Genomic DNA, 20,702 nt, shown 5'->3' with positions numbered 1-20,702 from the left:
TGTATGTATGGACCATGGTGAAGTGCCTGAGGATTGGGGGAATGCATGCATAGTACCATTGTACAAAGGAAAATGGGATAAAGGTGAATGTTCAAACTACAGAGGCATAAGTCTGTTGAGTATTCCTGGGAAATTATATGGGAGGGTATTGATTGAGAGGGTAAAGGCATATACAGAGCATCAGATTGGGGAAGAGCAGTGTGATTTCAGATGTGGTAGAGGATGTGTGGATCAGTTGTTTGCTTTAAAGAATGTATGTGAGAAATACTTAGAAAAACTGATGGATTTGTGTGTAGCATTTATGGATCTAGACAATGGATATGGTAGGGTTGACAGAGATGCTTTATGGAATTCTTAAGAGTATATGATGTGGGAGGTAAGTTGCTAGAAGGCAGTGAAAAGTTTTTACTGAGGATGTAAGGCATGTATTAGTAGGAAGAGAGGAGAGTGATTGCTTCTCAGTGAATGCCAGTCTGTGGCAGGGGTGTGTGATGTATGTCAGTCTGTGGCAAGGGTGTGTGGTGTCCCCATAGTTGATTAATTGGTTTATGGTTGGGGGAGTTAGGGAGGTAAGTGCAAGAGTTTTGGAGAGAGGGGGAATTATGCAGTCTGTTGGGGATGAGAGGACTTGGGAAGTGAGTCAGTTGTTCGCCAGTGATACAGCTCTAGTGGCCAATTCAAGTGAGAAACTGCAGAAGTTGGTGATAGTTTGATAAAGTGTGTGAAAGGAGAAAGTCGAGAGTAAATGTGAATAAGAGCAATGTTATTAGGCTCAGTAGGGTGGAGGGACAAGTTAATTGGGATGTAAGTTTTGATGGAGAAAAACTGGATGAAGTGAAGTGTTTTAAATAGCTGGGAGTGGATTCAGCAGTGGATGGAACCATGGAAGCAGAAGTGTGTCATGGTGTGGGAGGAGGTGAAGGTTCTGGGAGCAATGAAGAATGTATGGAAGGGGAGAACATTATCTTGGAGAGCAAAAATGGGTATTTTTGAAGGAATAGTAGTTCCAACAATGTTGTATGGTTGTGAGGCGTGGGCTATAGATAGGGTTGTGAGGAGGAGGGTGGATGTGTTTGAAATGAAATGTTTGAGGACTGTATGTGGTGTGAGGTGGTTTGATCGAGTAAGTAATGAAAGTGAAAGGGTAAGAGAAATGCATGGAAATAAAATGAGTGTGGTTGAGAGAGCAGAAGAGGTTGTGTTAAAATGGGTATGGACATATGGAGAGAATGATTGAGTAAAGATTGACAAAGAGGATATATGTGTCAGAGGTGAAGGGAACAAGGAGAAGCGGAGACCAAATTGGAGGTGGAAGGATGGAGTGAAAAATGTTTTGAGCGATTGGGCCTTAAACATACAGGAGGGTGAGAGGCGTGCAAAGAGAGTGAATTCAAATGATGTGGTATACTGGGGTCGACTTGCTGTCAATGGACTGAACCAGGGCATGTGAAGCGCCTGGGGTAAACCATGGGAAGGTCTATGGGGCCTGGATGTGGAAAGGAAGCTGTGGATTTGGTGCATTACATATGACAGCTAGAGAGTGTGAACAGATGTGGCCTTTTTTGTCTGTTTTCCTGGCACTACCTCGCTGAAGCAGGGGGGTAGCAATGCTATTTCCTGTGTGGCAGGGTAGTGACAGGGGTGGATAAAAGCAAGCAAGCAAGAATATGTACATGTGCCTATATGTATATGTCTGTATATGTGTATGTATATGTATGTATAAGTTGATATGTATATGTACTTATATGTGCATGCGTAGGCATTTATGTATATATGTGTGTATATGAGTGGATGAGCCATTCTTCGTCTGTTTCCTTGCTCTACCCCGCTGACATGGGAAACAGTGATTAAGTATGATAAATGAAATATAATGTAGAAGTTAATCTTCTTGTGGAAAAGTGACAAATATCTGGCAAAAGATAAAGTTGTTATTTTGCTTTCTTTTTTATTCAGTTTTTGCTACAGTGTACATTATGATAGCCCCACATATGTTTCAGTTTATGTATTTTTTAGTTTAGAGTGTATCATCAACAAACAGATATATATAAAGTGAATTTATTTCTCTGGCAACCCTGACCATTTTGACATACTTGAGTGGGCTTTGAGTTGCAAAAGGTTGAGCACCCCTGTTCTAGAATAGACATTAAATACTAATGCACCGACCTGGCTCAAAGGAATAATTGCATCAACTCAGGATATTATTTCCAGATGGAGGTGGAACTGACTGTGTTCAGTTTGAAGTGCAGAATTCGCAGTATTCCTCTGGACGATCCTGAAGTTTATGCTGTCGACACTGATTTTATGACCCAGAGTCAACTTGCCTCCAAAATTCAGTGAATCCAGCTTTCAGTTTCCCCACACAAGAAGTCCATCTCATTACAGATTGATGGTACATGAGACAGGTGAGGAAAGGGGAGTACTGGTCCATCTAACTTTCACATCACTGGACCTGTGCAAAGTCGGCTAAGAGATTTTCTGAGATTGCTGATATCATCATCATTCAGGACAGCACTTATCCAGTTCCTTTCCCAAGAATGGCTGTCAATATTTTTAGAATGGGAAAATTCAAGAATGTTGAAGTTTGAGCATATACAGTGCCATGTGTGGGTGAAATCAATAGAATTGATAAGTGATTCATTAAAATTTCTTACAATTTCGTTGGTACAGGTACATCACCGATTTTTCGGCATTCTTTGTTCCAACGCCTTGCTGGATTAACCATTTTGTCGAACCAACTATGGTCACATATTAATGATTCATCAACACACCTCTAACCCACTAATTATACATCTCCCATGTGTCTGAAGTATACCATGGTCTGCTAGAAATTTAGATTAAACAAATATTAAATGTTTGAGCACCCTAAAATGGTAAGTCTGTCCTTAAATTGTTTGAATCCTGTGGGGTCTTCTTTGTCTTCTGTTGTTAGTGTTTTCCTTGGTGTGCATCGCCAGAATAATGCAGTTTCATCTGCATTATACACCTACTCAGGACTGAGATGCTCGTCAGCTCCAAGTTTCACAAATTCGTCCTCATACTCAGCAGCTCCTTCGTTGTTTACAGACCACTTTTCTCCGCACACTTTATACATGGAAATTCCATGACGCTTCTTGAATCTTTGAAGCCATCCTTCACTATAGTCACACTCATGTTGCAATTAAAGTTCCTTCTGGAACAACTTAGCCTGGTCCATTATCATGCTACCTGACAAGTCCACTCCATCACTTTGATGCTGTTGAAACCATTCCATCATCACTCAATCGTGCTTAGTACTCTTACTCTCTTTCATAGTTTTTCTAATCATTATGTGCTTCTTGGGGTTGCTGTCTGCATAGAATTTCAATATTTTCTCCCTCTGCTTTATATCGTAAACAGTTGATGAACCAATACTGTAGATGTCACACAGTTAAGCACCGAAACTCCACGGTCCAATTTTTTCAACAGCTCTACTTTATCTTGTATCGATATGGACTGGTGTTTACGTTTGACACCACAACTGACACTCTCATGTGTCTTAGAAGCCATAGCTTATTTAAGCAAAATAAGCTAAGAATCTTGCAGAATTGTGGTATCACCACCAATAAGTGCAGTGTAAAGAATTTAAATAAGCGCACCCTACACACAATGCCATTTGTGGCTGCCCAGGAAACTAGTCTGGTGGTCGCAGTAATTTCAAGTTCCCTTACATAATTTTGTCGACTAAAGGAGGTGCCAAGCCATCAGTTGCCAGAAAATCAGTGGTGTACCTGTATAAAATGTATAAAATGTATAAAAGAAAGAGACAGGAGGTCAAGAGAAAGGTGCAAGAGGTGAAAAAAAGGGCAAATGAGAGTTGGGGTGAGAGAGTATCATTAAATTTTAGGGAGAATAAAAAGATGTTCTGGAAGGAGGTAAATAAAGTGCGTAAGACAAGGGAGCAAATGGGAACTTCAGTGAAGGGCGCAAATGGGGAGGTGATAACAAGTAGTGGTGATGTGAGAAGGAGATGGAGTGAGTATTTTGAAGGTTTGTTGAATGTGTTTGATGATAGAGTGGCAGATATAGCGTGTTTTGGTCGAGGTGGTGTGCAAAGTGAGAGGGTTAGGGAAAATGATTTGGTAAACAGAGAAGAGGTAGCGAAAGCTTTGCGGAAGATGAAAGCCGGCAAGGCAGCAGGTTTGGATGGTATTGCAGTGGAATTTATTAAAAAAGGGGGTGACTGTATTATTGACTGGTTGGTAAGGTTATTTAATGTATGTATGACTCATGGTGAGGTGCCTGAGGATTGGCAGAATGCGTGCATAGTGCCATTGTACAAAGGCAAAGGGGATAAGAGTGAGTGCTCAAATTACAGAGGTATAAGTTTGTTGAGTATTCCTGGTAAATTATATGGGAGGGTATTGATTGAGAGGGTGAAGGCATGTACAGAGCATCAGATTGGGGAAGAGTAGTGTGGTTTCAGAAGTGGTAGAGGATGTGTGGATCAGGTGTTTGCTTTGAAGAATGTATGTGAGAAATACTTAGAAAAGCAAATGGATTTGTATGTAGCATTTATGGATCTGGAGAAGGCATATGATAGAGTTGATAGAGATGCTCTGTAGAAGGTATTAAGAATATATGGTGTGGGAGGCAAGTTGTTAGAAGCAGTGAAAAGTTTTTATCGAGGATGTAAGGCATGTGTACGTGTAGGAAGAGAGGAAAGTGATTGGTTCTCAGTGAATGTAGGTTTGCGGCAGGGGTGTGTGATGTCTCCATGGTTGTTTAATTTGTTTATGGATGGGGTTGTTAGGGAGGTAAATGCAAGAGTTTTGGAAAGAGGGGCAAGTATGAAGTCTGTTGGGGATGAGAGAGCTTGGGAAGTGAGTCAGTTGTTGTTCGCTGATGATACAGCGCTGGTGGCTGATTCATGTGAGAAACTGCAGAAGCTGGTGACTGAGTTTGGTAAAGTGTGTGGAAGAAGAAAGTTAAGAGTAAATGTGAATAAGAGCAAGGTTATTAGGTACAGTAGGGTTGAGGGTCAAGTCAATTGGGAGGTGAGTTTGAATGGAGAAAAACTGGAGGAAGTGAAGTGTTTTAGATATCTGGGAGTGGATCTGGCAGCGGATGGAACCATGGAAGCGGAAGTGGATCATAGGGTGGGGGAGGGGGCGAAAATTCTGGGGGCCTTGAAGAATGTGTGGAAGTCGAGAACATTATCTCGGAAAGCAAAAATGGGTATGTTTGAAGGAATAGTGGTTCCAACAATGTTGTATGGTTGCGAGGCGTGGGCTATGGATAGAGTTGTGCGCAGGAGGATGGATGTGCTGGAAATGAGATGTTTGAGGACAATGCGTGGTGTGAGGTGGTTTGATCGAGTGAGTAACGTAAGGGTAAGAGAGATGTGTGGAAATAAAACGAGCATGGTTGAGAGAGCAGAAGAGGGTGTTTTGAAGTGGTTTGGGCACATGGAGAGAATGAGTGAGGAAAGATTGACCAAGAGGATATATGTGTCGGAGGTGGAGGGAACGAGGAGAAGAGGGAGACCAAATTGGAGGTGGAAAGATGGAGTGAAAAAGATTTTGTGTGATCGGGGCCTGAACATGCAGGAAGGTGAAAGGAGGGCAAGGAATAGAGTGAATTGGAGCGATGTGGTATACCGGGGTTGACGTGCTGTCAGTGGATTGAATCAAGGCATGTGAAGTGTCTGGGGTAAACCATGGAAAGCTGTGTAGGTATGTATATTTGCGTGTGTGGACGTAGGTATATACATGTGTATGGGGGGGGGTTGGGCCATTTCTTTCGTCTGTTTCCTTGCGCTACCTCGCAAACGCGGGAGACAGCGACAAAGTATGATAAATAAAAAATAAAACCTGTGCATATGTTTTTGTGCTACTTTCATTGTAATCTAGTTTGACATAATAGGTTAACATTTATCGATAATTTGCAACTGCAAAGATGAAATCTTTGATGCAGCAATAAGTAGAATCTTATTTATTGATTTTGGATACAATGAAAAGGAAACCTTATTTATTCATATTTTACCCAATCTTCAGTGTATTTTACTTCATTGTATGCTGAAATTAAAGGATAATCAATAGAATCTGTCATTGTATGTTTCTAATCATAACTTTGCAATAACTGGATATAGACTAAGAAATTTATTTTCTTTATCTGTGATATCTTTAGTATGTCATGTCCCTAGTTGCCAGTCAAAGAACAAAAATTAGAATTGAAAGCTGTGATTAAGAAAGACAAAGTCTAAGATAGAGTCCTAGTTTAGACAGAGTTACATAACTGAAATCCACACAGTTTTTTACATAATCAATGGTCAAACCATCTCGACTCAAACATTTATAAATCAATGTGGTTCATGATCTAATAGGCAAACACAGAACATTGCCTCACCTTTTGACCTATGGTCCTACCTGCTTCCTGTATGATGCCGGAGCTTTGTAGATGGAGTTCCTGGAGCAGGAAAGTAAAGTAAATCCACAGTTCATCCCAAAGTTTATTCCAACCATCCACCAACTAAGTATAGTAAAACCACATCATTTTCTTTCAAACAAGCTTCTTATTTTGACCTCTAGTTACAGTCATTGCATCTCATAAAGAACTGTTTACTGTCAGCATCATCAGATTTAGAAATCTGAAGGTCATCAGATCATCCCTAACTCTTCTCCTTCATGGTGGGCAAATTTGCAGACCTCAGTTTCTCAGTCACTCGGCTGTTAAAATTTAGGTACCATTGTGTTTCCCTTTCTTAGTACTCAGTTAAATCTTTGTGCTTCTTTATGTGCAATAAGGAAACTTAGGCATAGTCCTGTTTTAGGCTAATGGTTGTGAGTGCTTTACTAAACATTTCTCTATCCATTTACTTAAATGCACTTCTAATATTTGTCAGTGGACAGTTTGCCTCCTTAACAAATTCCTGATGTGGAACCTATTTCATGTAAAATGATGATTGTGCTTAAACCTTCTTTCATTGAGTTCCATCCTTATTTTTTGCTTTTGCTTGGATTAAATTTCATCAACTATTTTATCAGACCAACTTTGAAGTTTGTCTGTGTTCACTTTAAGTTGGTGCAACGATCATCATTATTTTACTTTTCTCATGACTTTGGCATTATCTGCAAGCATAATTAGTTAAGAGTCCAGTCCATCAGGCAGGTCATTCATGTATACCAAGAGGAGTAGTGACTTAGCCCTTGCAGCATGCCACTAGTGATCCCCACCCTTGGGGAAAATGCTCCTCAAACTTGTCTTTTTCTCCCTTCTGCTAAGTAAATCTTTTATCCAGTGAAGGACTGTACCTCTTGTTCCTGTCTGTAGAACCAGCCTCTGATGTGGTGTAGTGTCATGCTTTCTAGGTGTTTTGTGCTTGTAAATTATGTTGGACACTTTTTTTGCTTAGTTTCCTTTCTGCCAGGTTTACCTAATGCTAAGAACCTGTATAACAAACCAGAATTACTAACTAAACAGGTGTGAAGACTGGGATGCAGTTCATTTCCTGAGTAGAGTTTTTACTGGATTTATATGTCTTGATGTTCTATTGTGTTGGTCATTAACCTTGCAACGTCTTTTGGATCTTGGACCTGTATATTTCTGATTCCGATTGCAGTCTTACAAGCAACACTGGTTCTATGTAGTGATATTGTGTCATTACAAAAGGTTTTTATAGATTACATATTTGATTTGTATCTGAGCCATATGCAGCAAACCATGTCTATTTTCACAAAAATAGGAATTTGACTTCTTGAGTTGTAACTTTGATTTCCCTAAGTAAATGTATTTTCAACCATACTTTTGTCTTAAATTTACAGTAGTAGAACCAGTGGGACATAAGTGTACAGAAATGCTTTTAGTGTAAATTTATATTAAGTGAAATCAAGCATAACTGCAATTGCCCACATGGCAGTTAGATATATTTCAGACTGTTGTTGTCTTTAGGACCATGCTGAAGTGATGTAATTTGAACGAAAAAAAATCATATCAGTCTGCCTAACAATGCATTCCATTCCATGTGATATATTTGAATGAGAAATTCAACCTCAGAAGTGCAGTAGGGTATACAAAATATACATCAGCATTGGTTTCATTGATTCTAGTGTTTTGAATTAAGAGGCACCCTGACTAATGTATACTGGATAAAAAATCACATGTTTAATTTGGAGAAGCTTCCCAGAGATGTTAAGCTTTCATGAGATTCTCAAATCTACTTATTGATTAAATGTGTTGGTAAGAAGTTCCACAATGAAAAGCACTTACCAAATACACTGAAGGACAGAAGTCAGTTTTTTGATGACCAAATGCACTGAAGGACAGAAGTCAGTTTTTTGATGCTGGAATATGTAGTATATTAGTAAACTTACTAATATATTTTCTTGTTAAGACAGCGTTTTATTCATATTCATTCTACTTAAGTGCCATATTCATTCAAGTGTGCTTCCATGTTGAAGATTGTGATTCTCTTAGGAAGTTTAGAAATAGTTGATGACCAGATTGGTATGCAGTTTCACTGTCAAGATAAACTTTGTACATGGTATATGGTAAAGATCTGGATCTGGAGAAGGCATATGATAGAGTTGATAGAGATGCTCTGTGGAAGGTATTAAGAATATATGGTGTGGGAGGAAAGTTGTTAGAAGCAGTGAAAAGTTTTTATCGAGGATGTAAGGCATGTGTACGTGTAGGAAGAGAGGAAAGTGATTGGTTCTCAGTGAATGTAGGTTTGCGGCAGGGGTGTGTGATGTCTCCATGGTTGTTTAATTTGTTTATGGATGGGGTTGTTAGGGAGGTAAATGCAAGAGTTTTGGAAAGAGGGGCAAGTATGAAGTCTGTTGGGGATGAGAGAGCTTGGGAAGTGAGTCAGTTGTTGTTCGCTGATGATACAGTGCTGGTGGCTGATTCATGTGAGAAACTGCAGAAGCTGGTGACTGAGTTTGGAAAAATGTGTGGAAGAAGAAAGTTAAGAGTAAATGTGAATAAGAGCAAGGTTATTAGGTACAGTAGGGTTGAGGGTCAAGTCAATTGGGAGGTGAGTTTGAATGGAGAAAAACTGGAGGAAGTGAAGTGTTTTAGATATCTGGGAGTGGATCTGGCAGCGGATGGAACCATGGAAGCGGAAGTGGATCATAGGGTGGGGGAGGGGGCGAAAATCCTGGGGGCCTTGAAGAATGTGTGGAAGTCGAGAACATTATCTCAGAAAGCAAAAATGGGTATGTTTGAAGGAATAGTGGTTCCAACAATGTTGTATGGTTGCGAGGCGTGGGCTATGGATAGAGTTGTGCGCAGGAGGATGGATGTGCTGGAAATGAGATGTTTGAGGACAATGTGTGGTGTGAGGTGGTTTGATCGAGTGAGTAACGTAAGGGTAAGAGAGATGTGTGGAAATAAAAAGAGCATGGTTGAGAGAGCAGAAGAGGGTGTTTTGAAATGGTTTGGATCACATGGAGAGGATGAGTGAGGAAAGATTGACCAAGAGGATATATGTGTCGGAGGTGGAGGGAACAAGGAGAAGCGGAGACCAAATTGGAGGTGGAAGGATGGAGTGAAAAATGTTTTGAGCGATTGGGCCTTAAACATACAGGAGGGTGAGAGGCGTGCAAAGAGAGTGAATTCAAATGATGTGGTATACTGGGGTCGACTTGCTGTCAATGGACTGAACCAGGGCATGTGAAGCGCCTGGGGTAAACCATGGGAAGGTCTATGGGGCCTGGATGTGGAAAGGAAGCTGTGGATTTGGTGCATTACATATGACAGCAAGAGAGTGTGAACAGATGTGGCCTTTTTTGTCTGTTGTTAATGGCTCTTACCTCGTGAAGCAGGGGGGTAGCAATGCTATTTCCTGTGTGGCAGGGTAGTGACAGGGGTGGATAAAAGCAAGCAAGCAAGAATATGTACATGTGCCTATATGTATATGTCTGTATATGTGTATGTATATGTATGTATAAGTTGATATGTATATGTACTTATATGTGCATGCGTAGGCATTTATGTATATATGTGTGTATATGTGTGGATGAGCCATTCTTCGTCTGTTTCCTTGCTCTACCCCGCTGACATGGGAAACAGTGATTAAGTATGATAAATGAAATATAATGTAGAAGTTAATCTTCTTGTGGAAAAGTGACAAATATCTGGCAAAAGATAAAGTTGTTATTTTGCTTTCTTTTTTATTCAGTTTTTGCTACAGTGTACATTATGATAGCCCCACATATGTTTCAGTTTATGTATTTTTTAGTTTAGAGTGTATCATCAACAAACAGATATATATAAAGTGAATTATTTCTCTGGCAACCCTGACCATTTTGACATACTTGAGTGGGCTTTGAGTTGCAAAAGGTTGAGCACCCCTGTTCTAGAATAGACATTAAATACTAATGCACCGACCTGGCTCAAAGGAATAATTGCATCAACTCAGGATATTATTTCCAGATGGAGGTGGAACTGACTGTGTTCAGTTTGAAGTGCAGAATTCGCAGTATTCCTCTGGACGATCCTGAAGTTTATGCTGTCGACACTGATTTTATGACCCAGAGTCAACTTGCCTCCAAATTTAGTGAAATCCAGCTTTCAGTTTCCCCACACAAGAAGTCCATCTCATTACAGATTGATGGTACATGAGACAGGTGAGGAAAGGGGAGTACTGGTCCATCTAACTTTCACATCACTGAGACCTGTGGCAAAGTCGGCTAAGAGATTTTCTGAGATTGCTGATATCATCATCATTCAGGACAGCACTTATCCAGTTCCTTTCCCAAGAATGGCTGTCAATATTTTTAGAATGGGAAAATTCAAGAATGTTGAAGTTTGAGCATATACAGTGCCATGTGTGGGTGAAATCAATAGAATTGATAAGTGATTCATTAAAATTTCTTACAATTTCGTTGGTACAGGTACATCACCGATTTTTCGGCATTCTTTGTTCCAACGCGCTTGCTGGATTAACCATTTTGTCGAACCAACTATGGTCACATATTAATGATTCATCAACACACCTTCTAACCCACTAATTATACATCTCCCATGTGTCTGAAGTATACCATGGTCTGCTAGAAATTTAGATTAAACAAATATTAAATGTTTGAGCACCCTAAAATGGTAAGTCTGTCCTTAAATTGTTTGAATCCTGTGGGGTCTTCTTTGTCTTCTGTTGTTAGTGTTTTCCTTGGTGTGCATCGCCAGAATAATGCAGTTTCATCTGCATTATACACCTACTCAGGACTGAGATGCTCGTCAGCTCCAAGTTTCACAAATTCGTCCTCATACTCAGCAGCTCCTTCGTTGTTTACAGACCACTTTTCTCCGCACACTTTATACATGGAAATTCCATGACGCTTCTTGAATCTTTGAAGCCATCCTTCACTATAGTCACACTCATGTTGCAATTAAAGTTCCTTCTGGAACAACTTAGCCTGGTCCATTATCATGCTACCTGACAAGTCCACTCCATCACTTTGATGCTGTTGAAACCATTCCATCATCACTCAATCGTGCTTAGTACTCTTACTCTCTTTCATAGTTTTTCTAATCATTATGTGCTTCTTGGGGTTTGCTGTCTGCATAGAATTTCAATATTTTCTCCCTCTGCTTTATATCGTAAACAGTTGATGAACCAATACTGTAGATGTCACACAGTTAAGCACCGAAACTCCACGGTCCAATTTTTTCAACAGCTCTACTTTATCTTGTATCGATATGGACTGGTGTTTACGTTTGACACCACAACTGACACTCTCATGTGTCTTAGAAGCCATAGCTTATTTAAGCAAAATAAGCTAAGAATCTTGCAGAATTGTGGTATCACCACCAACAAGTGCAGTGTAAAGAATTAAATAAGCGCACCCTACACACAATGCCATTTGTGGCTGCCCAGGAAACTAGTCTGGTGGTCGCAGTAATTTCAAGTTCCCTTACATAATTTTGTCGACTAAAGGAGGTGCCAAGCCATCAGTTGCCAGAAAATCAGTGGTGTACCTGTATAAAATGTATAAAATGTATAAAAGAAAGAGACAGGAGGTCAAGAGAAAGGTGCAAGAGGTGAAAAAAAGGGCAAATGAGAGTTGGGGTGAGGAGAGTATCATTAAATTTTAGGGAGAATAAAAAGATGTTCTGGAAGGAGGTAAATAAAGTGCGTAAGACAAGGGAGCAAATGGGAACTTCAGTGAAGGGCGCAAATGGGGAGGTGATAACAAGTAGTGGTGATGTGAGAAGGAGATGGAGTGAGTATTTTGAAGGTTTGTTGAATGTGTTTGATGATAGAGTGGCAGATATAGCAGTGTTTTGGTCGAGGTGGTGTGCAAAGTGAGAGGGTTAGGGAAAATGATTTGGTAAACAGAGAAGAGGTAGCGAAAGCTTTGCGGAAGATGAAAGCCGGCAAGGCAGCAGGTTTGGATGGTATTGCAGTGGAATTTATTAAAAAAGGGGTGACTGTATTATTGACTGGTTGGTAAGGTTATTTAATGTATGTATGACTCATGGTGAGGTGCCTGAGGATTGGCAGAAAGGAATGCGTGCATAGTGCCATTGTACAAAGGCAAAGGGGATAAGAGTGAGTGCTCAAATTACAGAGGTATAAGTTTGTTGAGTATTCCTGGGAAATTATATGGAGGGTATTGATTGAGAGGGTGAAGGCATGTACAGAGCATCAGATTGGGGAAGAGTAGTGTGGTTTCAGAAGTGGTAGAGGTTTTTTTTGGTGTGGATCAGGTGTTTGCTTTGAAGAATGTATGTGAGAAATACTTAGAAAAGGAAATGGATTTGTATGTAGCATTTATGGATCTGGAGAAGGCATATGATAGAGTTGATAGAGATGCTCTGTAGAAGGTATTAAGAATATATGGTGTGGGAGGCAAGTTGTTAGAAGCAGTGAAAAGTTTTTACTGAGGATGTAAGGCATGTGTACGTGTAGGAAGAGAGGAAAGTGATTGGTTCTCAGTGAATGTAGGTTTGCGGCAGGGGTGTGTGATGTCTCCATGGTTGTTTAATTTGTTTATGGATGGGGTTGTTAGGGAGGTAAATGCAAGAGTTTTGGAAAGAGGGGCAAGTATGAAGTCTGTTGGGGATGAGAGAGCTTGGGAAGTGAGTCAGTTGTTGTTCGCTGATGATACAGCGCTGGTGGCTGATTCATGTGAGAAACTGCAGAAGCTGGTGACTGAGTTTGGAAAAATGTGTGGAAGAAGAAAGTTAAGAGTAAATGTGAATAAGAGCAAGGTTATTAGGTACAGTAGGGTTGAGGGTCAAGTCAATTGGGAGGTGGAGTTTGAATGGAGAAAAACTGGAGGAAGTGAAGTGTTTTAGATATCTGGGAGTGGATCTGGCAGCGGATGGAACCATGGAAGCGGAAGTGGATCATAGGGTGGGGAGGGGGCGAAAATCCTGGGGGCCTTGAAGAATGTGTGGAAGTCGAGAACATTATCTCAGAAAGCAAAAATGGGTATGTTTGAAGGAATAGTGGTTCCAACAATGTTGTATGGTTGCGAGGCGTGGGCTATGGATAGAGTTGTGCGCAGGAGGATGGATGTGCTGGAAATGAGATGTTTGAGGACAATGTGTGGTGTGAGGTGGTTTGATCGAGTGAGTAACGTAAGGGTAAGAGAGATGTGTGGAAATAAAAAGAGCATGGTTGAGAGAGCAGAAGAGGGTGTTTTGAAATGGTTTGGATGGCACATGGAGAGGATGAGTGAGGAAAGATTGACCAAGAGGATATATGTGTCGGAGGTGGAGGGAACAAGGAGAAGAGGGAGACCAAATTGGAGGTGGAAAGATGGAGTGAAAAAGATTTTGTGTGATCGGGGCCTGAACATGCAGGAGGGTGAAAGGAGGGCAAGGAATAGAGTGAATTGGAGCGATGTGGTATACCGGGGTTGACGTGCTGTCAGTGGATTGAAGCAGGGCATGTGAAGCGTCTGGGGTAAACCATGGAAAGCTGTGTAGGTATGTATATTTGCGTGTGTGGACGTATGTATATACATGTGTATGGGGGGGAGGGTTGGGCCATTTCTTTCGTCTGTTTCCTTGCGCTACCTCGCAAACGCGGGAGACAGCGACAAAGTATAATAAAAAAAATATAAAGTATGGTAAAGAGTTAGCTGTTTGCTGAAATGTTTAGAAAGAATTATCCAGGCACCAACTTTTTTGTGATTAGGATGTAGAAAGCAGTATTTATCTTAATGAATCTGTAACATAGAAAAAGATATGAATATAGCTGATAATTGTTTTGTCCTGGATGTATGATTACTTTCCTTACTTTATGTAGCACTTTTTGAAAAGCAATTGGTTATTCGTATTTGTCTGCCCATAACAAGACAAACACCCATAAAGCAAGAAGACTGAACTAGATATTTTATTGCATTACATATACTTGTGCTATTGTTTAGAATCTAATATGTGCACGTCTTTTGTAGTAACTGGTATTTTCTGCTTTTAGGTGAACAGAGACAGGTGAAAGAAAACAAGCTCGTCATTTCATTCTGCCCATAAATCAAGTTTGGGTTCTCAGATTTGAGCAAGCTTTATTAACCCATACAATATACACCAATGATACATTTTGGTAGGGTGAGTAGGTGAATAGATGAAAATACTTTTCTGTGTATTCAGTTTATGAATACTCCACTTGTAATGTTTGAATTTATTATTTTTTCATTATACTTAATTGCTGTTTCCTATGTCAGCGATGTAGTGCCAGGAAATGGATGAAGAATGGCCCATCCACTTTATACACATTATTATTATTTTTTATTATGCTTAATTGCAGTCTCCCGCACCAGCGAGGTAGCATAAGGAAACAGGTGAGGAATGGCCCAACTCACCAACACACACATGTACATACATAAACACCCACACATGCACATACTATATTTCATTGTTTATTATACTTTGTCGCTGTCTCCCGCGTTAGCGAGTTAGCGTAAGGAAACAGACGAAAGAATGGCCCAGCCCACCCACATACACATATATATACATACACAACCACACATGCACATATACTTACCTATACATTTCAACGTATACCTATATATACATACAAAGACATATACATATATACACATGTACATACATAAACACCCACACATGCACATACTATATTTCATTGTTTATTATACTTTGTCGCTGTCTCCCGCGTTAGCGAGTTAGCGTAAGGAAACAGACGAAAGAATGGCCCAGCCCACCCACATACACATGTACATACATACACATGTACATACATAAACACCCACACATGCACATACTATATTTCATTGTTTATTATACTTTGTCGCTGTCTCCCGCGTTAGCGAGTTAGCGTAAGGAAACAGACGAAAGAATGGCCCAGCCCACCCACATACACATGTACATACATACACATGTACATACATACACATGTACATACATACACATGTACATACATACACATGTACATACATAAACACCCACACATGCACATACTATATTTCATTGTTTATTATACTTTGTCGCTGTCTCCCGCGTTAGCGAGTTAGCGTAAGGAAACAGACGAAAGAATGGCCCAGCCCACCCACATACACATGTACATACATACACATGTACATACATACACATGTACATACATACACATGTACATACATACACATGTACATACATACACATGTACATACATACACATGTACATACATACACATGTACATACATACACATGTACATACATACACATGTACATACATACACATGTACATACATACACATGTACATACATACACATGTACATACATACACATGTACATACATACACATGTACATACATACACATGTACATACATACACATGTACATACATACACATGTACATACATACACATGTACATACATACACATGTACATACATACACATGTACATACATACACATGTACATACATACACATGTACATACATACACATGTACATACATACACATGTACATACATACACATGTACATACATAAACACCCACACATGCACATACTATATTTCATTGTTTATTATACTTTGTCGCTGTCTCCCGCGTTAGCGAGTTAGCGTAAGGAAACAGACGAAAGAATGGCCCAGCCCACCCACATACACATGTACATACATACACATGTACATACATACACATGTACATACATACACATGTACATACATACACATGTACATACATAAACACCCACACATGCACATACTATATTTCATTGTTTATTATACTTTGTCGCTGTCTCCCGCGTTAGCGAGTTAGCGTAAGGAAACAGACGAAAGAATGGCCCAGCCCACCCACATACACATGTACATACATACACATGTACATACATACACATGTACATACATACACATGTACATACATACACATGTACATACATACACATGTACATACATACACATGTACATACATACACATGTACATACATACACATGTACATACATACACATGTACATACATACACATGTACATACATACACATGTACATACATACACATGTACATACATACACATGTACATACATACACATGTACATACATACACATGTACATACATACACATGTACATACATACACATGTACATACATACACATGTACATACATACACATGTACATACATACACATGTACATACATACACATGTACATACATACACATGTACATACATACACATGTACATACATACACATGTACATACATAAACACCCACACATGCACATACTATATTTCATTGTTTATTATACTTTGTCGCTGTCTCCCGCGTTAGCGAGTTAGCGTAAGGAAACAGACGAAAGAATGGCCCAGCCCACCCACATACACATGTACATACATAAACACCCACACATGCACATACTATATTTCATTGTTTATTATACTTTGTCGCTGTCTCCCGCGTTAGCGAGTTAGCGTAAGGAAACAGACGAAAGAATGGCCCAGCCCACCCACATACACATGTACATACATACACATGTACATACATACACATGTACATACATACACATGTACATACATACACATGTACATACATAAACACCCACACATGCACATACTATATTTCATTGTTTATTATACTTTGTCGCTGTCTCCCGCGTTAGCGAGTTAGCGTAAGGAAACAGACGAAAGAATGGCCCAGCCCACCCACATACACATGTACATACATACACATGTACATACATAAACACCCACACATGCACATACTATATTTCATTGTTTATTATACTTTGTCGCTGTCTCCCGCGTTAGCGAGTTAGCGTAAGGAAACAGACGAAAGAATGGCCCAGCCCACCCACATACACATGTACATACATACACATGTACATACATACACATGTACATACATACACATGTACATACATAAACACCCACACATGCACATACTATATTTCATTGTTTATTATACTTTGTCGCTGTCTCCCGCGTTAGCGAGTTAGCGTAAGGAAACAGACGAAAGAATGGCCCAGCCCACCCACATACACATGTACATACATACACATGTACATACATACACATGTACATACATACACATGTACATACATACACATGTACATACATACACATGTACATACATAAACACCCACACATGCACATACTATATTTCATTGTTTATTATACTTTGTCGCTGTCTCCCGCGTTAGCGAGTTAGCGTAAGGAAACAGACGAAAGAATGGCCCAACCCACCCACATACACATGTACATACATAAGTGCCCACACATGCACATATACTTACCTATACATTTCAGTGTATACATACGTATACATACACAGACATGTACATACATACACATGTACATATTCACTGGGGCCTGAACATACAGGAGGATAAAAGGCGGCAAGGAATAGAATGAATTGGAACGATGTGGTATACTGGGGTTGACGTGCTGTCAATGGATTGAACCAGGGCATGTGATGCGTCTGGGGTAAATCATGGAAAGTTTTGTGGGGCCTGGATGTGGAAAGGGAGCTCTGCATTACACATGACAGCTAAAGACTGAGTGTGAACGAGTGTGGTCTTTGTTGTCTTTCCTAGTGCTACCTTGCACACATGTGGGGGGGAGGGGGGTGCCATTTCATGTGTGGTGGGGTGGCAACAGGAATGGATGAAGGCAGTAAGTATGAATATGTACATGCCAAATCCACTCCCAGATATCTAAAACACTTCACTTCCTCCAGTTTTTCTCCATTCAAACTTACCTCCCAGTTGACTTGACCCTCAACCCTACTGTACCTAATATCCTTGCTTTTATTCACATTTACTTTCAGCTTTCTTCTTTCACACACTTTACCAAACTCAGTCATCAGCTTCTGCAGTTTCTCACCCAAATCAGCCACCAACGCTGTATCATCAGCGAACAACAACTGACTCACTTCCCAAGCCCTCTCATCCACAACAGACTGCATACTTGTCCCCCTTTCCAAAACTCTTGCATTCACCTCCTTAACAACCCCATCCATAAACAAATTAAACAACCATGGAGACATCACGCACCCCTGCCTTAAACCGACATTCACTGAGAACCAATCATTTTCCTCTCTTCTTACTCGTACACATGCCTTACATCATCAATAAAAACTTTTCACTGCTTCTAACAACTTGCCTCCCACACCATATACTCTTAATACCTTCCACAGAACATCTCTGTCAACTCTATCATATGCCTTCTCCAGATCCATAAATGCTACGTACAAATCCATTTGTTTTTCTAAGTATTTCTCACATACATTCTTCAAAGCAAACACCTGATCGACACATCCTCTGCCACTTCTGAAACCACACAACACACCCTCTTCTGCTCTATCAACCACACTCTTTTTATTACCACACATCTCTCTTACCCTTTTATTACTTACTTGATTAAAACCCCTCAAACCACATATTGTCCTCAAACATTTCATTTCCCAACACATCCAGCTTCCTCTACACAACCCTATGTATAGCTCATGCCTCGCAACCTTATAACATTGTTGGAATCACTATTCCTTCAAACATACCCAATTTTGCTCTCCGAGATAACGTTCTCACCTTCCATGCATTTTTCAATGCTCCCAGAACTTTCACCCCCTCCCCCATCCTGCGACTCACTTCCGCTTTCATGGTTCCATCTGCTGCTGAGTTCACTCCCAGATACTAAAGCACTTCGCTTCCTTCAGTCTCTCTCCATTCATACTTACTTCCCAATTAACTTGTCCCTCAACCCTATTGAACCTAATAACCCTGCTCGTATTCATATTTACTCTAAACTTTCTTCTACACACTTTACCAAACTCAGTCACCAACTTCTGCCGTTTCTCACCTGAATCATTCACCAGCACTGTATCATCAGCGAACAACAACTGACTCACATAAATGTCCATTATTTTTTTTATTATACTTGGTTGCTGTCTCCCATGTTAGTGAGGTAGCTCAAGGAAACAGACGAAAGAATGGCCCAACCCACCCACATACACATGTACATACATAAGTGCCCACACATGCACATATACATACCTATACATTTCAGTGTATACATACGTATACATACACAGACATGTACATACATACACATGTACATATTCACTGGGGCCTGAACATACAGGAGGGATGAAAGGCGTGCAAGGAATAGAATGAATTGGAACGATGTGGTATACTGGGGTTGACGTGCTGTCAATGGATTGAACCAGGGCATGTGATGCGTCTGGGGTAAATCATGGAAAGTTTTGTGAGGCCTAGATGTGGAAAGGGAGCTCTGCATTACACATGACAGCTAAAGACTGAGTGTGAACGAGTGTGGTCTTTGTTGTCTTTTCCTAGTGCTACCTTGCACACATGTGGGGGGGAGGGGGGTGCCATTTCATGTGTGGTGGGGTGGCAACAGGAATGGATGAAGGCAGTAAGTATGAATATGTACATGCTAAATCCACTACCAGATATCTAAAACACTTCACTTCCTCCAGTTTTTCTCCATTCAAACTTACCTCCCAACTGACTTGTCCCTCAACCCTACTGAATCTAATAACCTTGCTATTATTCACATTTACTCTCAGCTTTCTTCTTTCACACACTTTACCAAACTCAGTCACCAGCTTCTGCAGTTTCTCACCCAAATCAGCCACCAGCACCGTATCATCAGCGAACAACAACTGACTCTCTTCCCAAGCCCTCTCATCCACAACAGACTGCATACTTGTCCCTCTCTCCAAAACTCTTGCATTCATCTCCCTAACAACCTCATCCATAAACATATTAAACAACCGTGGAGACATCACCCACCCCTGCCGCAGACATATACATATATACGTACATATATGTCTGCGTATGTGTATGTTCAAATTACAGAGGTATAAGTTTGAGTATTCCTGGGAAATCATATGGAAGGGTATTGATTGAGAGGGTGAAGGCTTGTACAGAGCATCAGATTGGGGAAGAGCAGTGTGGTTTCAGAAGTGGTAGAGGATGTGTGGTTTAGGTGTTTGCTTTGAAGAATGTATGTGAGAAATGCTTAGAAAAACTGATGGATTTTTATGTAGCATTTATAGACCTGGAGAAGGCATATGATAGAGTCGATAGAGATGCTCATTGGAAGGCATTAAGAATATATGTTGTTGGAGGCAAGTTGCTAGAAGAAGTGAAAAGTTTTTATTGAGGATGTAAGGCATGTGTACAAGTAGGAATAGAAGAAAGTGATTGCTTTTCAGTGAATGTCGGTTTGCGGCAGAGATGGGTGATGTCTCCACGGTTGTTTAATTTGTTTATGGATGGGGTTGTTAGGGAGATGAATGCAAGAGTTTTGGAGAGAGGGGCAAGTATGCAGTGTGTTG

At 40.3% G+C, this 20,702-nt stretch overlaps 1 protein-coding gene across 5 annotated transcripts in view; it reads left to right on the top strand.

Annotated features, from left to right (window-relative positions):
• Nucleotides 1-20,702, top strand: part of PAN3 (Poly(A) specific ribonuclease subunit PAN3) — a 224,852-nt gene that overhangs the window by 14,647 nt on the left and 189,503 nt on the right. For 2 of the 5 annotated variants that reach the window (XR_011715398.1, XM_071684306.1), the window contains exons 2-3: nt 2,209-2,402; nt 14,387-14,514. The gene's annotated coding sequence lies outside the window, so the exon portion shown is untranslated. Of the gene's footprint in view, nt 1-2,208; nt 2,403-10,293; nt 10,587-14,386; nt 14,515-20,702 lie in introns of those variants that run through there. The other 3 variants (XM_071684304.1, XM_071684307.1, XM_071684305.1) reach the window with 3 other exon arrangements.

Source organism: Panulirus ornatus, chromosome 38, assembly GCF_036320965.1.
Source record: "Panulirus ornatus isolate Po-2019 chromosome 38, ASM3632096v1, whole genome shotgun sequence".
Lineage (NCBI taxonomy): Eukaryota > Metazoa > Arthropoda > Malacostraca > Decapoda > Palinuridae > Panulirus > Panulirus ornatus.
Note: the sequence above shows the minus strand (reverse complement) of the source record. Positions and strands in the feature narration are given on the sequence as shown.